Source organism: Protopterus annectens, chromosome 17.part0 (assembly GCF_019279795.1).
Source record: "Protopterus annectens isolate FY-2018-M chromosome 17.part0, PAN1.0, whole genome shotgun sequence".
Taxonomy (NCBI): Eukaryota; Metazoa; Chordata; order Ceratodontiformes; family Protopteridae; genus Protopterus; species Protopterus annectens.
In genome coordinates this window covers 512,408,769-512,430,543 of record NC_056751.1, presented here as the reverse complement: position 1 = coordinate 512,430,543, position 21,775 = coordinate 512,408,769, and the positions used below count along the sequence as shown (strand labels likewise).

Below are 21,775 nucleotides of genomic sequence, written 5' to 3'. Positions count from 1 at the left end.
GGGGCATCCAGCTCCTTGATAGCCAATAGGCCTTGAGCCTGTTCACCAAACCTATGAAAGTGTGAACCTATGTAATATTAAGATCTGACCTGGTTGATCATTGGCTGAATGATGTTATCCGTGGTATAATTAAGTATAACTCTGTGGTGGGTCATAGATAGGGTGCATAGCTTGGTATCTGGCTTCAAAGACAAGCAGGTCAGACATGTAGATCTACTTCATAATATCCAGTGTTTCCTGTTGCTGGAGTATGTTCAATGTCTTCTGAAATAACATTACTGAGTCAACATTCCTTGCACTGCTACAAAATGGGCTTTCTCTAATTAATTCTAAATAAGCCCATCAGCTATGTTTATGTTTATCTGATTTCATACTCAAAGTCAACATTTGATATGAAATTTATTTGATTTCTTCTTAATCAAATTAAATGAGTCGTTTGTGGGGACTGGAATTTTTGTCTTCTGTTGAATTATAAGAAGCCAGCCAGCTGTCCAGAGTTCAGCTTTGTTATTTAATTTTTTCCTGTCACCACATCTAATTTTGCGATTTTTTTTTTCTAAAAAAAAAAACAAAAATCATTCATCTGTCTTTGTTGGTGAACTCACCCTTCCACTCTAGTTATCCTTTGAATGGTGATCTTTTTCATGCACTGGCTTGACAGATGTCCTGAATTTCCTGCAATGCAGCAAGAATAAAGTATCTAAGAGGCACCCAAGAAAATATTCAATTCTCATATTGTCTAAAGGCATAACTAATAACAAGTACGACACATACTGCTAACATATTAGAACATGTTAGAAATATCTATATGTATTTAAGATGAGACATTACAAAAGCTGAATATCCCTAGAAATGTAAAAATAGAAGCAACTCATTTGCGAACTGTAAAATAATTGTATAGAAAGAAAGCATGTAAGAGTAGTTAAGCTGGATAATGGTAGTCAGAATGGGAGTCAGACTACCACTATCTGATCTGATTAATATACAGTGATTAACCAGGTATATTTTCCACACATAGACGATGTCCTTCAAGGATGCATCTGCAGTCATAACATATGGGTTGTCCTGCCTCAGGCAGCCCTTCGGTCGGCCGGATTCCAAAGTCTGGGTCTGGCCTCGGCTGATGTCGCACTTCACCCAACGTCATAGCTCCTGGGGTATAAAGGCATCAGCCAACGCCATTTTCCTCAGTCTTTCTTGCCGCGTGGTGCCCAAAGCAGAAGCTGTTCACAAGTGCCGGTCGGTCAGATCCAGAGATTTCAGCTACTGAAGACTTCTAAAAAAGCTAAGTACCCCGTTGGGGACTCTTTCTTGCCTCAGCCGATGTCAGACAAAGTAAATAATTGTTTAACTTGTGGGAAACAAATACCTCGATTTCCACTCTTACTGCCTTCCTTGCTTAGGCCCAGACCACGACGTATCAGCTTGTTTAGCCTGTGCTTCCTTTAACCGACGGACACTTAGACGTCGGTCAGAGTTTGCTGAAGAGTTTTTTGGTTCCGCTTTTGCATATAAAATGCCGTCGGAGACTCCGACTACACATTTAGCCAAAAAACGCAAGGAAAAGGACCGACACTCACAGCCCGCGGTTTCGGCTGAAACCACGGTTAGGCCTACCGCGAGTGTCTCGGTTTCGGCTGAAACCGAGTCCTCGGTTCTTCCTTCGGCCAAAAGCATGCCTCCGACAACCGAGGCCACAGAGGCCCCGGCTGAGTCGACTACAGAAATTCCTACCGAAGAAGCAGGCACACAAGATTTGTCCGACACCATTCCGTTGGACATCTCTACTCCTGCACGTGGGGCAGCTAGACCCCCTGCTTCTATGTCTATTAAGGCCTTCTCCAGGGCAAAAGCAACTAAACTTTCCAAGGCCTTGCCTACAAAAGCTCCCTCTCACAGACCTTCCTCAAGTTCTCAGATTCTCAGCCTTGCTGAGGACCTTATTTCTCTGATCAGGGGATCCCAACCTCACCCAGACAGGGCCCCACAAACCCAAGCTGAATAAAGGCCTAGGACTGAACCCCCTGAACCTCTCTCCTCTGACTATTCCTCGGATGGATCAGATTTATCAGACCATCAGGAAGGACCATACTCACCTTATGAGGATTCGGATGCAGAAGACTCCATTCCTTCTGCCTCCCCCCCAGAAGAATTTTCATTTGGGGAAACTCTACACTCAATGAGGGAACACTTCCAATGGCAGGGTCAGGATTTTTCTGATTCTAGGAAAAGGCTAAGGACTTTTTACACTTACCACAGCATAGGCCTTTAGCCATACCACCTGTACTATCAGTTGTTGATGATGCATACAATGATGCCAGTTCTGCCCCTGATTCTCTTCCCCGGCCCCTGCCAAACCTGACAGATATTACAGGGTCCCGGATTCTCACTTCCACTTGTATAAGGCCCATGCTGCAGACCCAGAAACCATTTCTCAGGGCCCTAAGGGTGTTGCAGCTGCCTCTGCCAAAAAAACCCTACCCTCTGAAAGAGAATCAAGAGCATTAGATAGATGGGGTAAAAGGTTTATACATCTGCTACTCTTTCTGCCAGGGCTTTAAACTGTCAATTTCACATGATACAGTACCAGGAATTTTTGTTAGATCAGCTGAATAAAAAGCTTTCCTCTCCTGAACCTTTACACCGTAAGTCCCTTCAGGATTTGGTACACAACTCTCAGCAGGTCAGTAATCATTTCTTAAAATGTGGCTATGATGCACTGGAGGCTTCATTTAGATCAGCTATGACTGGAGCAGTGATTCGAAGGCATGCCTGGCTAAAAGAGCAATCCTTGCCAGACCATGTTAAGTCTAAACTCCTAGATGCCCCTATGGAGAAACAAAGTTTATTTGGCTCCCCTGCACAGGAGGTTCTAAAGAAAGTGGAAGAAAAAGCAAAATCTGTGCAAACAGTCAAGGATTTTCTACAGGTCCAACCTCCGAGGTTCAGCAGAAATTGGCCTTCAAAGAATTGGTCCTTTCCAGACACCTCCAGAGCACAGAGAGGCAGAAATAGACGCCCAAGAGGCAGAGGTCAATCAAGGGGTGCCTACAGGGGTCATCAGTGGCAACCTGCCAACCAGAGGAGTACCGCCACAGCTGCGACTGCAACCATTTCCACAGGACAGACACAATGACTTGGCTCTGATTCCGCCTACCAGGGAACAACTGGAAGCACCCTTGGGCGGAAAGCTAGCTTTATTTTCAAAAAACTGGCATTGCATTACAGGAGACAAGTGGACTTTGCAAACAATAAACAAAGGCTACAGGTTTCACTTCTACACTTTACCAAAAAAGAGAGGAATGCCAAACCTTCCACCAAGCCAGAAGTCAGAGGCTCTAAAACAAATCATCAACTTACTAAGGATGAGAGCAATATAAAAGGTACCATCTATGGAACAAGGCCAAGGATTTTACTCCAGACTATTCCTTGTACCAAGAAAAGAAATTCAATGGAGGCCTATTCTCAACTTGTCCGCACTGAACACATATCTCATTGTACCAAATTTCAAAATGCTGACCCTACAGCAACTTCTTCCCATGTTGGGCAAGGAGTCTTGGCTGGTAACTCTAGATCTCAAGGAGGCATACCTGCACGTCCCTATACATCCAGATTGCAGAAGACACCTCAGATTTCTTGCAGGATCAGAGCATTATCAATTCTCAGCATTGCCCTTTGGCTTATCTACTGCGCCCAGAGTATTCACGAAATGCCTGGCATCAGTAATTGCACATTGCAGGCTTCAGGGAATTCAAATCTACCCATACCTGGACGACTGCCTAATACAAGCGGACAACAAGACAAAAATAATAAAGGATTTGGCCTATGTCATACAACTGCTGCAAGCCTTGGGATACACAGTCAACATACAGAAGTCAAGACTAGTGCCATCCCAAAGGATAACATTTTTGGGTGCAGAACTGGGCACAATAACTCAGATGGCTTTTCTCACAGAAGAAAAACAAAAGCAACTACCAGTCTACTTCATGGCATTGACAAGACAAACTCAGCTTACTGCAAGGAAAGTCCTGCAGGCCCTGGGTTACATGGCATCCTGCATAATCTTGATCCCACATGCCAGGCTGCATATGAGAAAATTACAATGGTACCTAAGGAATGTATGGTCTCAACACAGACACAGTCTAGAAACCCTGATACCAATCATTCCATGCCTGAAAAAAGAATTCCTGTGGTGGGCTCAGGCCTGCCAGACCAACAGAGGGTTGCCTTTCCAAAAACCACAACCAAGGCAGACCATCACCACGGACGCCTCAGACCTAGGCTGGGGGGCACACATGGAAGACAAGTGTATCCAAGGCCTATGGTCCCAAGACCAGCTGAATCTACACATAAATCTAAAGGAGATGCTGGCAGTGAAGCATGCAATCGAGGCATTAAAATCATTCCTCCAGCAAGGACACCTGCTGATAAGGACGGACAATACCACAGTCATGTGGTACATCAACAAACAGGGAGGCACACATTCCTACCCTCTATGCCGGATGGCAATGGACCTGTGGAACCTAGGCCTGAATCTCAACATTCAACTGCAGGCCAGATTCGTACCAGGAAAAGAGAATTCACTAGCAGACAGCTTAAGCAGAACTGCCACGGATGCTCACGAATGGATGCTGCATCCAGACATCTTCAAAACCATAACAAAGAAATGGGGAATGCCAGAGATAGACCTGTTCGCCACCCCACTCAACCACCAACTGAAGAAATTCTGCTCAAGAGAATACCACCCACAAGCCTGGAGGGTGGACTCCCTTTCTTTCAGCTGGAAGGCCCTGACAGTTTATGCCTTTCCACCTCTCCCATTGATGTACAAAGTTCTACTGAAGATCAGGGAGGAACAGCCAAAGGTAATTCTGATAGCTCCAGACTGGCCAAGGCAGCATTGGTACCCGCTACTGAGAAGCATGTCTCGGACGAACTCATGGCATCTACCTCTATGGCCTTTACTTCTAATGCAGAACAACTACAAGACCCTGCATCCAAACTTGAAAACTCTGCAGCTAACTGCCTGGAAAATTGCATAAAACAAAACCAACCTGTTTTATCTCAGAGGGTCAAGGACATTATCCTGGAGGCTCGCAGACCCTCCACAAGGAAAACATACTCAGCCAAATGGAAGAGATTCCTCATTTGGAGTGCATCAAAGGGAACAAATGTCACACTGGCAAACCTAGCACACATCCTAGAATACTTAGCAGAGCTGTTCCACAATGGTCTGTCCTATTCTTCCATTAAGATTCATGCTTCAGCAATTTCAGCAGAGTACAACATGGATCCTCCTATCTTCTCTCACCCTCTCCTCAGACAATTTTTAAGAGGGATCAAAAATGTAAAACCTCCAAGGAAACCACCTCTGCCTGCATGGGATCTCAATTTTGTGCTGGAAAAATTAACACTTCCCCCTTTTGAACCAGCAGCATCAGCAGACTTACAGTTCTTATCTTGGAAAACTGCTTTCCTGCTAGCAATCACTTCAGCAATAAGGGTATCCGAGTTACAGGCATTAATGGCAGTGCAGCCTTTCCTTATCTTTCACCAGGATAGAGTGTCTCTGCGAACCAATCCTACTTTCATGCCAAAGGTGGTATCCAGGGTATCCTTGAACCAAGCTATTTATTTACCTACATTCTTCCCTAACCCACAGAACAGGGGGGAAAAACTACTACACACCTTGGATGTACACAGACAACTGCGCTACTATCTGGACAGAACTAAGACCAGCAGAAAAACTGACCAGCTTCTGGTAGCATATGCAACAGGAGTGCAAGGAAAAGCAATTTCCAAACAGACAATTTCAAAATGGATAGGAAATTGCATTTGATTCTGCTACTCTTTTCATGGAAAGACAACTCCTGAAAATATCAGGCCTCACTCCACAAGAGCTACAGCCACCACTACAGCTTTCCTACGAGGAGTGGCTACCAAAGACATTTTAGAAGCTGCTACTTGGAGCTCCGTGCATACATTTGCCAAGCATTACAATCTTCCCTTATACTCCAGATCCCGAGCAGGTTTTGCAACTGCAGTTTTACAAGGGATCTTAACTACACCATCATTATCTTAGTGCCTCCTCCCCCAGTTTGGCTATGGTATTCTACCCATATGTTATGACTGCAGATGCATCCTTGAAGGACATAGTACAGTTTTGTACCTACCATAAATGTAGATGTCTGATAGGTATGTATCTGCAGTCAGGATTACCCACCCTCCTTCCCCTCTGTGGTATTCCTAGGGTACTTACCCCTCTCTTAGCTAGCTGGGGGAATCTATTATGGTGTATTTGTTTGTATGTATATATGTATATATACTTTTTTATTTCTACTGTTTGGAATTTTCTACTTTTATCCAAATTTAGCCTTCCTAGAGGGCATCTGGGGCAAGAAACACTGAGGAGAATGGCGTCGGCTGATGCCTTTATACCCCAGGAGCTATGACGTCGGGTGAAGTGCGACATCAGCCGAGGCCAGACCCAGACTTTGGAATCCGGCCGACCGAAGGGCTGCCTGAGGCAGGACAACCCATATGTTATGACTGCAGATGCATACCTATCGGACATCTACATTTATGGTAGGTACAAAACTGTACTTTTCTTACACTGTTTTGTTTTTGGACCCACTTATTTAGTGGGTTGTTTGAGACTTTGGGGATACCACGGAGATTACTTGAAATTATAAAGTTAAATACTTTTAAGACATTGAGGGCTGTAAAGTGATGCTCCATACAATCACGTGCAGAGACAAATCAGGCAACTTTTTCAAGAGCTGATTCAAGTTTGGTGTGATGGTGTTTAGACAGGTTGGTGAACTGGACTGCAACATAAATATAGATACATCTGTATGGCTCCCAAGTATTCAAAAGTCCAGAAGCTTTGGGATTTTTGCATGGCTGTGTTTGCACAGCAATTTTTCTGCCCTAAGCAGAGAAATTTTCCTCAGGTAAATAGCAATTGCTAGAGGTATGAGAGAAAGCAGAGAAGTAACTGGGCCCATGCTTTTTGGAAACATAATGAGTTGGCATATTTTTAATGTTCTCTATACAGTACTCTGTCTGAAAATGTTGGGATAGTAAATGATCTTAACTAAGGAAATTATTCTTTTAAGCTGAGATATTGGAACTGAATTTACTAGACATAGTGAGTCCGTCTTAAGCTTAATGGTATTGGCTGCCAAAAAGCAATTACTAGAAAAAGGGAAGCAAGACCTAAATCACTATCTAAATCAACTATAACCAAATATCAATTATTGCAAAGAAGAACTGGGTGTGGGATTTTTACAAAAGGGAGTGAGCAAATTGCATGGAAATAAATGGAATTTATAAACAACTGGAAATATAATCTTTAGAAAAGGGTTGGAGCAAATTACATAGAAAAAATGGGAATTGTGGGAACAGTAAATGCAGAGGATAAATGAGGTTTAAAAAAGGCAGGGTTTGAATGAGGTATGTAATGTCTAACTGACAGTGATTAGATAGATTATAAGTGATGTATAATGCTTGCAACTAAAATTATGTCAATATGGTTTGTTTTCATTAATATAAATGTATGATTGCCTATGTCATAAGTGATTACTTAATAAAGATGTTTCTTATTTAAAAAAAAATAAATAAATGGAATTTGTGGGAAATCCCAAAGCTTCTGGACTTTTTGGTTCATAGGTTCATAGGTGTGTACTAGGCCAATGGCCCTGGAGCCTTTACAAGCCTAGCCCGTAGAAGTCCCCTGGCATCGTGCCGCCCGACGTTAGTTCCCAGTGCCTCTATCAAGCAGAGCCAGTGTAGTGATCCCCTGGGTGAACTTTATATTTCCCATCCAGTCATCAAGATTTCTCTGCAGAATAATGTTCAGGAGGAAAATGAGAGAAATTTAAGGGGCAGCAAGATTTGAGCAATTTATCTAATATTGGAGGAAATGCTAATTATTAAAGGAGAAAACATGCATATTATGCATGAAACTCATGAAAATGTGTACAATTGTTTGTTTTCTTTGCAATGCGCCAATGTTATTGTTTTATTGTTGTGAATTTAATAAACGTGTGCGCATCTGTGTATATTTATCTCCAAGATTTTTTATGGAGGGGACAAGAACGATTTGATTCAACAGACATCCTCCCCAACAGCCTGACTACATTTTTAATTCTTAGATTAATGTGTATATCCATAGAAATAGATGCACTGACCATGATCTTTCAAGATTTGTGTGTAATGCCAGTGATTTTGGCAATTTATATTGATTAAACTCTTTTCTTTTTTCTTTTTTTTTTTTTTTTTGGTCTTGGATGGATTTATTGATAATCCAGAAACCCATATTTCTAGCTTGGAAAAGCCTACATTAATTTTTTGTTCTTGTGTGCATGTGTGCGTGTGTGTGTGTGTGTGTGTGTGTGTGTGTGTGTGTGTGTGTGTGTGTGTGTGTGTGTGTGTGTGTGTGTGTGTGTGTGTGTGTGTGTGTGTGTGTGTGTGTGTGTGTGTGTGTGTGTATGTGTGTGTGTAGTTTTATCTTCTTATTGATTTATTTATAGTTTTATAATAGTTTGATTTGCTGGTACAAGACCATTAAGTCATTACTTAGGCAATATGCCAAAACAAAAACAAATCATTGACTAACGAACAGATTAACATATTACAAATTAAGACATGAAAGCAAATAGAATATCAAATAATAAAAGAGTGAAGGAAAAAAATTAAGATATGTGAATAACAGTGAAGTATGAACAAATTTAAAACTTTTATTATAATGATCCAATGTGTCTCAAGAGGTGAGTCAATATCATTAAATAGTCATACTGTCCAAAATATCTAAAGCTTGCTGATTTGTAATCTTGACCTAGGTGACCTTCAACTTTAAAGAGTAAAAGATTGCCTTGATCAGTAATTTCATTTTATAAGACTGATCCATGAAGAAGGGGCAATCTTGTAGAAGGATCTTTCACATGTGGCTGATGAAAAAAGAGGTCTTCTATCTCAGTTTAAATGTAAAAGATTTTGTAGGAAGCTGTACCTATCAGAGACAGGTATTGATTTTGAATAGAAATGAAGTGATGCTCAGTGGAACTGGTAAGGTTGATGTATCTTAGAATATAATTTTCTGTTGTTTGTAATATTGCTGTATTATGACTAGATAAACAAATAATAATTTGTAAAGAACATTAAAGTCTGAAAAAGTTCACCTTTCCAGTTTAAGTTACCACCATAAAACAAATGCTAAAACACAAACTTATAGTGGCATCACACAAATCGGATGTGATCATTAGCAGTAAAAACCTAAGTAGTTGTCTGTCTGCCTATACTGCACTCTGGGCACAGATATGGAATACCGTCTTATAATGGCATGATGTGTAAGTTTATGTCTGTAAGTATACTTAACATTTAATCAAGTTTATATACAATTTTGAAATGCACAACCCTGCATGCATACTAGCAATATGCCTATTTAGCAATATGCCATTGAGTGTTCCACACTGTGTAACTGTTGCACAGTATCACACAGCAATGCATAATCCTCATGCAGAAAATGTGCTAAGGGTATATTCAGTTTGTCATACTTGTCTATGGCATACAGTTGAGCTCTGTGATGTGCTTTCCGTATATAGTACATCTGATGAGTATGTGCTCAATATATCATATAAAGTTATAGTGCATAATCTGCTGTTCCTGGGCTCTACACTGAATAGAATGCCTTGAGCTGTATGTTCATTACTCAGCATTATGCTTGAATATCATTGTGTGGTCTGAAACAGTTGAGCTTAAATAAAGATAACCATGTTTTTTCACATTATTGAAACCACTGGTTTTATATTGTTTTGCCACCACAGATTAATTTCAGGTTAATGCAAGCACAACTTCATGTATTCTGTACCTAGTATACAGTCATACCTTTGTAGAGTCCACAGTCCAGAGCAATGAGACAGTCCTCTGTTTCAGTGTGGAAATCTGTTCACTGCCCACTTTCAGGTTAAATGAGCTTTACTGAGGCATTTTCTTGCCTTATTAAACATTGATCTTGTGAATCAGCTTAGTCAATATTAGACTGAATGTTCAGCATATGTAACTGCATTCCAATAAGTGGAGTACATATTAAGGAAACTCCCTGCCCACCAGACCTGTCTGGTAAATCAGATCTGTAGCATCCCTGGAGAATAATTTGCATCAAATGAAATGAGCTTCACTGTCATATCTTTGCATTCTGCAGTGCATTACCCACCAACCTTTCTCATTTTGCTCCTCCTCCCTAAATGCTGTATTAAGACCATTATACAGATATGTGACTATATTTTGGAACATATAGTTGCATTTAGAAACAATAATGTGTTGAATGCATGAAGGGCACATATCAACTCTGGGCTAAATGATACATTTAGTATAAAACTCTTTTTAAAAAACAAAATAAAATGTGTTGATTCATTATATTACTTTTATGAACTAAATTATACTGCTGCTGGGTTTTATCATGGGATAAGATATTTTCATACATTTATATTAAGTGAATTGATTGGTGGATATGTTTATATAGTGTCAGTCTGCATGAGGCTTGACTCTTTGTCTGATAAAATACTTGATAGTGGCTTATCTTTGCTAAACGAAGTGCTGTCAACCAAAATTCAGTGTGAAATTTTATTTTCTTAAGTTAGCTTTGTAATATATGGCACCTAAATAAATTATTCTATTTGTCTTTGTTCAATCATTACATTTACCCTGTTACTGAACAATGTAATGAATGAATGAAAGAAAGAATGAATGAATATAAAGCTAACTAAATAATTAGATAACATGTAAAATGTCCCTTTCCTGCAGTGTTATATATGTTCAGATTCCTTGTAGGTATTTTTAATAGCCCAAACTTCTGATTCCTGTTGTGTACTATTTGCACAGGGGCAGGACAAGAAAGGTGACAACTGTCTTTCCACATATTCCTTGGCATAATAATCACTGCTATCTTAATTCCTGTTCTCTTCTCTATACAGAATTACCCCACATCTGCTTGTATTTTCCATGTTTTGTGAGTTAGATGTTCAGTGCATATACACTTTTAACATACATCTGATTGCTGCACTACTGAAGGTAACCACTCAAAACAGGCATGACACTAACAGACAACTACTGTGCATATCTTGCTGCTAAAATGCATCACTCTTTTGCTGGAATGAGGGTTTATATCACTGCAATTTAGAAGACAAGAATAGTGTGAAATGTAAGAATACCTATGTCATGCAAGATAATTTAATAATGATGTTTATTGGGAAGAAAAAGAAAAAAGAATAGTCTGAATCAAAAGCAGTCATTGCCCTAATTTTATAGTACCGTAGGTGAGTTAAAAACCCATCATTTAAAATATATGTACCTTTGCTTCCCTAATTTGTTTTACACATGCTAGACATATGTTACCAAGTCCCCAAAATGATAACATAACAGAGAAATCAGTGTCATATTTCCTTCCTTTTATTTTCATATATCATTTAATGCAGCTCGTTTGATTGCTAGTTGTTGAAGATGCTGATCTTATTTGACCTTCCTCTGGCATCATCCTAGATAGAAATGGCACTGACTGTTGTATATGGGCAAACTACTGACTGTGTTCCGGTCAACCAGATCTCAGTTTGTGGCTTGGGCAGTTGCAGAGGCTACTGGGCTTGGAGAAAAAAAAAACATTTATCTGCTTGCATCTGTCAGGGCACAGCATATGAGGACATGTTGGGGTATGCCAGATGTCAACTCCCACTGAAAGCAGAGTCAGTGACAAAGAACATGTCTGCTGTGTAGAACCTAGGTAAACAAACTGAAGACTCTTGCACTATGCCCACTGCATGCCCACAAAAAGCAGTAAGACCCTGTGGGGATTGTGACAGTGCAGATTCCCTCCACTTTCCACCGCCCAGTTCTACTAAGCAGAAAAAATTACACAGCTTCACCAGATGGGGCACTAGTGGTCCCAAAACTGGGCAAAGAGAAATGGAGACTTGACATACTGATAAAAGCAAATGTCTCACTGCCACAAAGTAAGTCCATATAGAAACTGCAAGGGAAGAAAAGAAAAGATAAAAGAAGAAATAGCATCCACAATATTACAGCACAGCTACAGACAATAAGTAACTGATATTTGTGAATTTTACACATGGAACTCCTCAATTAAGTAGTATTCATTAATTATTGTGTCATGTTCAGCTCCAGCCAGTGTGTGCAAAAGCATACCGTCAACAGTAACAGCATGTACTATCATTCTACGCTATCCATACTTATTAGACCAGAATGTCTTTATTGACAGCTGAGAGCAAGGCAGTTTTAGAACCAAAAGTAAAAAGAGCAGTTTTCTCTTAACATACTTCGGATTCAGATATGCTTATTGTAGGTAAGACTTGTAGCATGATGTAGCCAAAGCTTAATTATGAATTAATTAGGTAGAAATTCACAGCCCATTCTGTTGCTAATTAAAAAATCATGCCAGCAAAAAATCAGAGGATTCACAGCAAAAGAGGAAATCTCAGAACTGCAGCTAGGCCTGACATGATGAAAACAGATGAGCAGAGAGCATGGATGGACCTCAGCATTTACACATGCTCTGCATTGTGACAATATGGGAAAGCCAGCAAGCCACATTCGAGCACCTAGTACAATACAATTTCTGAATCTGTTTTTTGATCATAATTTTTTTTTTTTTTGGAGAGGGACACTATGGAATGATGTAAGGGGAATCAAAATGTATAGTAAGAATAAGAAAGGGATTTGCCAAGCAGGGGCAAAAGCAAACATAAAACAAAAACAAAGACTGATGGAGGAGTGCTAACACATTTTGGGATGGGGAAACAGTGGGATTATACATACACAGATAACGGGAGTACACTAGTGAGGTAGAGAATTGGACAGCAAATGGCGAGGGAAGTGACACATAAGGAAGGCGAACAAGAAGACAGGGAATAATTTGGGCATAGTCCTCTGTATTGCACTGCTTGTGCACTACCTTGCAAGAGGTCAGTAAGCACTCTGACCATCCTCCTCACATGGCCAACCTCAGGTTGTGACCACAAGGGAAGCCAGTGATGTGACTCTGATAGCTGCAAGAGGACCCTTTCCAAGTGGCTGATGCAGTCTTTCCGATGCTGGTCTATCAGATAGATATGAATATGGATTCATTTTTTTTGAAAACCAACACAAATTTGTATTCCACACAGCCTCCCCACTTTTGTTTCTGAAGACACATTATTTCTTGCTAGAACAGTTTTGCAAGACATTTTACACCAGCCCTGGATGGATAATTTTATTAAGAAACCTTTTTGCATGTGCATATCAGTTAGCTAAAACATTCAAGAGTATTTGTCATTATATCATTGTTTCTCACACAGTTTTTTTTTCAAATTGGTTGAGTGATCATTTCACTTACTTCATTCATAAAGTCCATCTCCTGTTTTTGACCAACTCTCCTCTTTGAATGTGGCAGAAAGAAGCTTAATGACTCTCTTCAGTACAGCTTACCAAGCAGTAAAAATATGGATGAGATTGCACGAATGGGGAAAATGGTCCAGGAAGAGCAGTTTAAAATTGCTTTTCCAGAACCCCAGTTAAAAAGCTTGTTACAAACACCAATCTAGTGTTTTCAGGGAAGTCATCTCAATTAAAATATACATAACTGTATCAGCAACCATTTTGTCATATTGGAGCTTTTCAGTCCAGTTTTCAGTAAGAAAAAAACAAGTACTTATCTTGGGCAAGTAACCCATTTTACTGAATAACATCTTGGGTGTAAAGCAAAGGCATATAGAAGTAAACTCATTTCAGAAATTTCTTTGGAAGTATAAACTTCAAGACATTCAAGGGCAAACAAATTATGTCAGGTCTTTTCACTAGCTAGATGTGTCTAGTCATTAGTGTCACAACCAAATGAAACAATAATCATACCTTCTTTTTCAAGTAACTTAGGTAACTCTACCAATCCATATTTTCAAGTTAGTACTTCTCTTCAGCTTCCTAGAGATTCTGCCATGTTTGAAACCTCATTCCTGAGTTTGCTGCAGCCTCCAGATGATTCTCCCAAGCACTGCATCCACAGTTTGTTACACCATCTGATCTTGTATTCTTTCTCTCTCTCTCTCTCTCCTTCTCTCTTTCTGTCTCTGTCTCACTGCTGTGTTCCATCTAGCTCTCTTCTCATTTTCTCTTCTGATCTAGAAAGCTTCCCTTAGGATGGCTTCTGCAGTATGGAACAGTGACAGCTCCCTCTATTTCCTGAATCTCTCTCATTGAATTTTTTTCTGCACAGTTTAAAAGTAGAATCTCTAACTGTAGAGGCTGCTACATCACACAGTATATTTCTCATACATACATATGAACACACATTCTATTTATATATGTTTATAGACAGAAAGAGAGAGCGATATGGCAAAAGTCCATATTTTGTCATACTATAAAGGAAATAGGTCTCATGTCTGACACATACACACACACACACACACACACACACACACATACACACACACACACACACACACACACACACATATATATATATCTATAGGGAGAGAGGGGGGGTGGCATAAGTCCATATTTTGTCATACCATAAAGGAAATAGCTGTTTCCATAGTAAAACGCGCACTCTGTCTCTTTAGTGCTATCAGTCTCATGTCAGGATTGTAAAAATTGACAATGTATGATTACAAGATCTATCCCATTCAACACAGTGAACACTGGCCTTTTAATTGATTTCATATGGTTATGGCTCCAGAATAGGTAAAGTATATTGCTTGTGTTGCTTCCCATTTTTCACCAAAAGAGTCTGTACTTAGTAAAATAAATGTTCTTTGCCCTTCCTCCTGGCAGCAACATATTCTTCTTTGTTGCTTTTCTCCTAGTGACATCTTTTTCTAACTTATTTCTAATCTCTTGTCAAAATGGGATTATTAAGACTGGGTAACTTGGTCATAAAGGTGTGTTTGACCAGCAGGCTGGCAGAGTCACAACTGATGGTAACCTGACTTGAGATAAAGCATGCTATATATATATGTTTGGATCCTGTAGTTCCATAAACATTTCACCTATAGTTAGTGTGATGCAGTCTTCTCTTTGCACAATCTGCTTGTGTGCCTTGTATCTACACAGTTGCACATTTCATTCAGTTGTATTGGTTTTAGAAGTGTGACAACTGCTGACTTCTAAAGTATTAATCCTGGCACATTTTATGGAAATCTCTTCTAGTTGTCTTACTTTTTCTTCCTTTTATTTCACACGGTTTAGGGATGCTTTACTAGAATCACACCGATGTCTAGAACCAGTTTGCCCTGATAGTCCTTTAGTTTGCAAGTACTATTAAAGAAACATTTATTATATTGTCTATAGCTATTTTGTCATCTACACTGTTCAGTGTCTGGACCACACCTAGACTGAAGTAGTATAAAATTAGTTAATATGATCTGTACAAAAAATTAATAGGGTTTTGTCAAAGTTTCCTTTATTTTCAGTTCATCAGAGAAACAGCATTGAATGTGAACTGTTCTGGTCGACCTGTATACAAAGACTATATTCTAGCGTTGGCCTCAAACTGTTACAGTCTTCCTCACAAATTATAGTCATAGAGACTCATGTCTGTCTCTATTTTTATTCCTTGCTCTAGAATCTTTACTGTGATTTCTTGTTTCTTCATGATGAATTTCTTATTTGAGGTGAGCAATCTCATGAGATTATATCTGATAGTCTTCACTGTCTATTCTGGTACCATTGTCATATGACATATTCTTTAAGAATGTCTTTCTGCTTTGTCTCCCTCTCTCTGGACTATAATCTTTATATTACAAGCTGTTATTCCTACTTCTGCTTATTTATATCTTAGTAAAAATTATTTTGTTTTCTGTACTTTATTCACACCTTACCAGAGGCTCAGTAATGTCCCTTATGAGGATGCTGGCCACCACAGTGTTCCACAATATTAAATAACAATGTTGCTCTTTGCTGCATTTATGCACTTTTATTTTGTGCTTACTCTTTTATGCAACTGTTATTCCTTCATTGAGAGCTATTTTAACAGTTCCTGACAAAAACAAATCAAACACTTCAGACACTTAGTTATCCACACTGATTTGGTGCCATCTCTAAGTATTTTGTTTTGTACAGACTACTCCACGGTGATCTATGTTTGGCCTTTTAGGCTTTGAAAGTGCCCTCACCCTGACTTAATAAGTCTTCATAGAACTAATGTTTCCACAAAGACACAAAAACGACCTCAATCAATATTAACACATCATTAGGACATGTTGGTGTAACGGGTTTTGTTCTAGCATATTCTACACTTATGTAATAAACTAAGGTAGTATCCGACCTACATTTGAAACTAACTATATTATGCATAAGATAACTCTTAATTCTGAATGTTCTAGCTAGGTTGTTAATATTCTGATGACTGATTGTGTGCTATCTACCAACAAGCTTATTATGGTTTACTATCATTTTACTGACTCAGACTTGGTTGAGTCATCATATCATCAACTCGCGTCTGCAAAAATTCGTAATGCCAAATTCCAGTATACCCATAATAATCACTGAATTTAAAATTCACTAACACTTTGGATCTAGATACAAGCATTAACATGGGTCGAGAATGGGGCAAGATATTTCCAGTTGGAAATATTGGTGTTCAACATTTTCAACATTAGGGTTTCGGACTTCGCTCAAGTTGGAGTTGACCAAGTGTGAGACAGTAAAATGATAGTAAACCACTTACGACCCTATGAACTTATTTCTCCCTTGGATTCTAATTCATTAATTTATTTTTGGTCTTCTTTTCTGAAATTTCTGATACGTCAAGTGCAAAATACCTTCTCTAGGGCCATTTATGACTAGGCAGTGCATTCCTTCTTTTCACTTATATGAAGAAATATTATCAGTGTCTTGATTACTCTATTAAAATATGTCAATACAGTTTCATGCCAGAGTGCTAAGCCTGTGTGAACCTCTACTCATTCTGACAAACAATATCTTTTCACAAAATCTTGCATCAGGGTATAAAATTCACAACAACGGTGTTGTTTCAGACAACAGTGTAAAGAATAGGCCTGCCATTATACAGATCCAAGTCAAACATTTTCCTTTTCACCCCAAACTGACATTTCAAATGTTCTGCAGAATAAATCATTTAAGAGAAACGCTTCAATAGTTTTGCAATGTGTGTCAAATTAAAATGATAATAAAACATCATGTTGAAAATGTTATGAAGAACTGTAGAAAATTATCAAAGTGACAAACCTGACCTGTGTTAATTCTTACAAATCTAGCACTGGCAATTTCAAAACTTTGATCAGAAGTTTATATCTTAATCATTCAGTCAGAATACATTTTCAGTGGGAGAGTTGTTCATTTTCACAGGCAGGCTAAAATTATTTTTACAGTTCAATAGATAATGTCTGCAATGGTATGTCATTAACATAGTCGTTGCTCGTGGATCATGAGTTAATTAAGAAATAATAATTGCTAGAGGTGTGGCTTGTACAATATTTAGTAAGAGTACTTACATCGGTCCACAACAGCAAAGCCTGAGTGTTCTGACAAAGCCCAGTTTGAACTCTGCCACAGCCCACTTTGCAATAATGAGTATTACTATCATATCCTAGTCTTGATTTTTATTTGTATTATTTTTTTAATTTGTATGATATTTTCTAGTGAGTGTCCTGTAGTGTTCCTGTAATTTATGCAGCTGAGGAAAATAGTTCTTAATTTCTATCACTATAACAGCAAGATTAAACCATATCATTGGTACATAGCACATCACCAGGATGACGGTAGACTGAAACTTGGGGAAAATAAACCATGCTTCTGTTACTGATCGCCATTTGACACATCTTAGGCCTCTGCCATTTTTTTCCTGCAGCCAGTAAACTAATTTAAACTGAAATGATTGTCTAATTGCATATATTTTTATTACAGTATGTCTCTGTATTAGAAAGTAGAAAGTATTAGAAAGAGGTTCTTCCAAGGAGAAATGATTGTCTAATTGCATATATTTCTATTACAGTATGTCTCTGTATTAGAAAGTAGAAAGTATTAGAAAGAGGTTCTTCCAAGGAGAAGTTGTACACTGAACCCTTCATTCTAGCAGAACAGGAAAGCTGCACCCTTTCTACCTGCTGCCTTTTGACTCATCGAGGACCACTGCATTACTTATGCTGGCAGCATCTGGCTATGACAGATCTCCCCACTGGCACAGCTATAGAGTTGAGATCTCAACTGAGGGGCCAAGCCAAGACCTCCAGCACTCTCCCTGTCCAACCAGTGCTTTGTGTCCCTGCCCAAGTAGTTGACACACACACACACACACACACACACACACACACACACACACACACACACACACCTGGGAAAGACTGGCACAGGTTTACTAGCTATGCCCCCTTCTGCCCAGGCTATATGGTAGTTATTACTGCCATGAGCCACCTCTTTATCAGCTACTTTAAGGCCCTTAACAAAGGGTATCCAATGTTACTGTGTAATGTTACTGTTAATACAAATGGTAGTTTGACCAAGAGCAAGGCTATTAGGAGTGGCCCACACATTGTCACCAAACAAATATGCAAGTACTCAGAGTACATAAATATGTCTCTACACACATCAGCCACAATGAAATGTTTAAATATATCTAATAATAAATAATAAAAGAACAAGAAAATACACAGTATATACTTACAGTTACATCAGAGCTCAAAATCACAGGAAATATTTAAAACATTGCAGAACAGTCTCAAATAAATAAAGAAAAGCATCTAAGCTAAGCTTTGCTATATTCCTGACTGTTTCTAAGAGAATTACTGTACCCTAATAATTTACTTCAGAGCAAGCAAGGCAGATGTGCTGAGTGGATCTTGATGTTGTCAGGTCAAAGACAAAATACAGAATACTCAGTCTCTCTCAGAGAGTTCTTAAATTAATATATCAAATACTACTGCTGGGATAGCTTACAGAATGACAATTTCTTGTCATCTGACTCTATCCAAGGTAAACTCCCCGTTGCTGAAAGCTAGCAGTATTTACTATCCACTTGTGAAAATATATAGACCTCAGATCTTTTGGCAAATGGTGAAAGTCATAAAATAATTTACATTCTTCAATCTTTAATAACAATAACAATTGTTATAAAATAATTATTGTATATATATATATATATATATATATATATATATATATATATATATATATAATTATAATTAAAAATATAAAAATAAGAATAACAACCTACTCTCCATATCCCAGCATGGCTTTAGACCTTCCCACAGCACCACAACAGCATTATTATTTACCAACATAGTTAACCACCACAGAAACAAGGGTCTATTTACTTCTTCCATATTCTCAGACTTATTTTTATTTTATTTTATTTTACATTTGTTGACCGGGATAGTCCGACTGGATGCATGTCCATTTTCAGCGGAGGCCCGGAGAGAAAAGCTCCAAGGGTAAGCAGATACAGCATTACATAATACCAGCATTATATATTATAAACAGACTATTTACAGTGATTACATAAGTAAGCAAGTTAAACAAGTTCCACAGGTTAGAGTAAATCCAGAGCATAAGTCATGATTAAATCAAATTACACAGTAAGCTGGTTAACAGATTTTTACACATTCTAGAGAGAGTTAGCCAGGCTTGATACATTGACACAGCCAGTTAAGTGCCAAATGTTGTTTGAGTCTAGTTTTAAATTGACCTAAGGTAGAAAGTAAGGTAATATCAGCTGGAAGAGTGTTCCAGGGTCTACTTACAGAGTTTGCAAAGAGAGAGTCACTGGCTGTGTTATTAATTTTGCTAGTATGAATTAGTAGTTTGTTAGAGGATCAAAGCGGTCTAGGATTGTTATAGGGGGTGATAATATTTTTAAGTGCAGGAGTATTGTCCGGATTATAGAGGATTTTTATAGGCCAAAATCAGTTGGTTATACTGGATTAGGCTGGGTAGTTCAAGCCACCCAAGCTGATTTAGATTGATGCAATATGTCCTAAAAGGCAGCCCAGTGGCAAACCTAGCAATGTGGTTGTAGTAAATTGAGAGTTTGTTAAGGACAGTCTTGTTGAAATTCAAGAGTAGATGGGATGCATATAGAAGGGTTGAAAGAAGGTGAGAGTGAGCTATGGCAATTTTAGCTAGAGAGGTTAGGAAGGCTTTTATTCTGTAAAGTGACCCTAGTTTTTTATTGATGGTTTTGATAGTTTGGTTTACCACAGCATGCTTCTTGCAACTCTATCTACCCTAAATATAAGTCCCTCCTCTGTATCATGGTTTAACAGCTATTTGTCAGATCGACAGCAAGCTGTCCTATGGCAAGACCAATTCTCCCCCCTGCTACCAGTAACTATAGGAGTCCCTCAAGGGTCTATCCTCAGCCCTCTGCTGTTTTCTCTATTTACTAACCAGATATCTTCATCCTTACCAACTGCCTCAGTGGTACAATATGCTGACGCCACAACCCTTATATGTGCTCCCCCCACCCTAAGTGAACTACAAACCCTAACCCAAAACACCTTCACCCTAGCTGAAACCTGGTTCACTAACATCAAACTTCTTCTTAACCCCAAAAAAACCAAACTAATTCTCTTTAGTCCGGGTAGATCTTCTCCCCCTGAGCAACAACTTCATCATCAACTCTAAAGAAAACATTCAAATTAGTCCAACCATACACGCCAAACTACTAGGCATAGAGATAGACAATAACCTGAAGTTCGACATCCACATAGCACAAACCATCAAGAAAGTTAATAAAAAGCTAGGCCTCCTCTACAGGAACAAACAGTTTATGACTAAACATACCAAAGTCACCATCGCTAGGACTCATCTCCTATCCACCCTCTTCTACGTCTCTCCCATCTTGATTAATCTACGCCAAACTGAACTGAATAAAATGGAATCTTGCTATAATAAGACTGCCAAGTTTGCATCTGATGCTTCTTGCAGGTCTCACCACTGTCTATCCCTAAAACAGCTTAACTGGCTTGAGTTGCCTCATATACGCATACTCAATCAACTCTCTCTAGCTCACAAGCTCTACTACCTCCCAGAGTTAACCCCAGCACTTCAGCATTTAATACAGCCCCACATTCCCACTAGTGCCCTACGATCTAACAGCCAGAACCTAGTAACTGTCATCCAACATAAAAACAACGCTGGTAAATCACTCTTTGCCAGCACCATTGCCAAAACATGGAACACACTACCAATCCATATAACTTCTAGCACCTCCTTCAATCATTTCAAAAAACTCCTTAAAATCCACTACTTAACTAACTGGCTATGCTCATGTTACACTCCAGGTTAAATCTAATTGTGTCACATGTTCAGATAAGTATAAACAGATTTGCCCTAAAAAGCTTGTAAATCCAGATACTAGTAAAAAAAAAAAAAAAAAAAAAAACCAAACTTTATTTTTTTAAGTTTTTGACTATGTACCTCAATGTTTTTACTATGTACCTCAATGACTGTCTACTGTACTAACTAAAACTGTTAACTTCTAACCTATTATGAATTAAAATCAATTGTATGTTCTATATTTTGTTATCTCATGTATTGCATTCTATTTTACTGTGGAGCTTTTCCCCCCGGGCCTCCGTTGAAAATGGACCTGTATCCAGTCGGATTTTCCCAGTAAACAAATGTAAATAAATAAATAAAAATTTAAAGGCAATACAGAAAACCTCCAAAAAAGCCACCAACTCATTGGAATACACACGGCAAAACAACACTTTAATAAAAAAATAGTAAAAATATATAAAACATGTGAGCACTTTCACAGAGTCCTCTC

General features: G+C 38.8%; 1 protein-coding gene across 2 annotated transcripts in view; it reads left to right on the top strand.

Annotated features, from left to right (window-relative positions):
- The window catches only part of ASPDH (aspartate dehydrogenase domain containing), a 647,432-nt gene that overhangs the window by 92,310 nt on the left and 533,347 nt on the right, over nt 1-21,775 (top strand). The gene's annotated exons all lie outside the window — the stretch shown is intronic.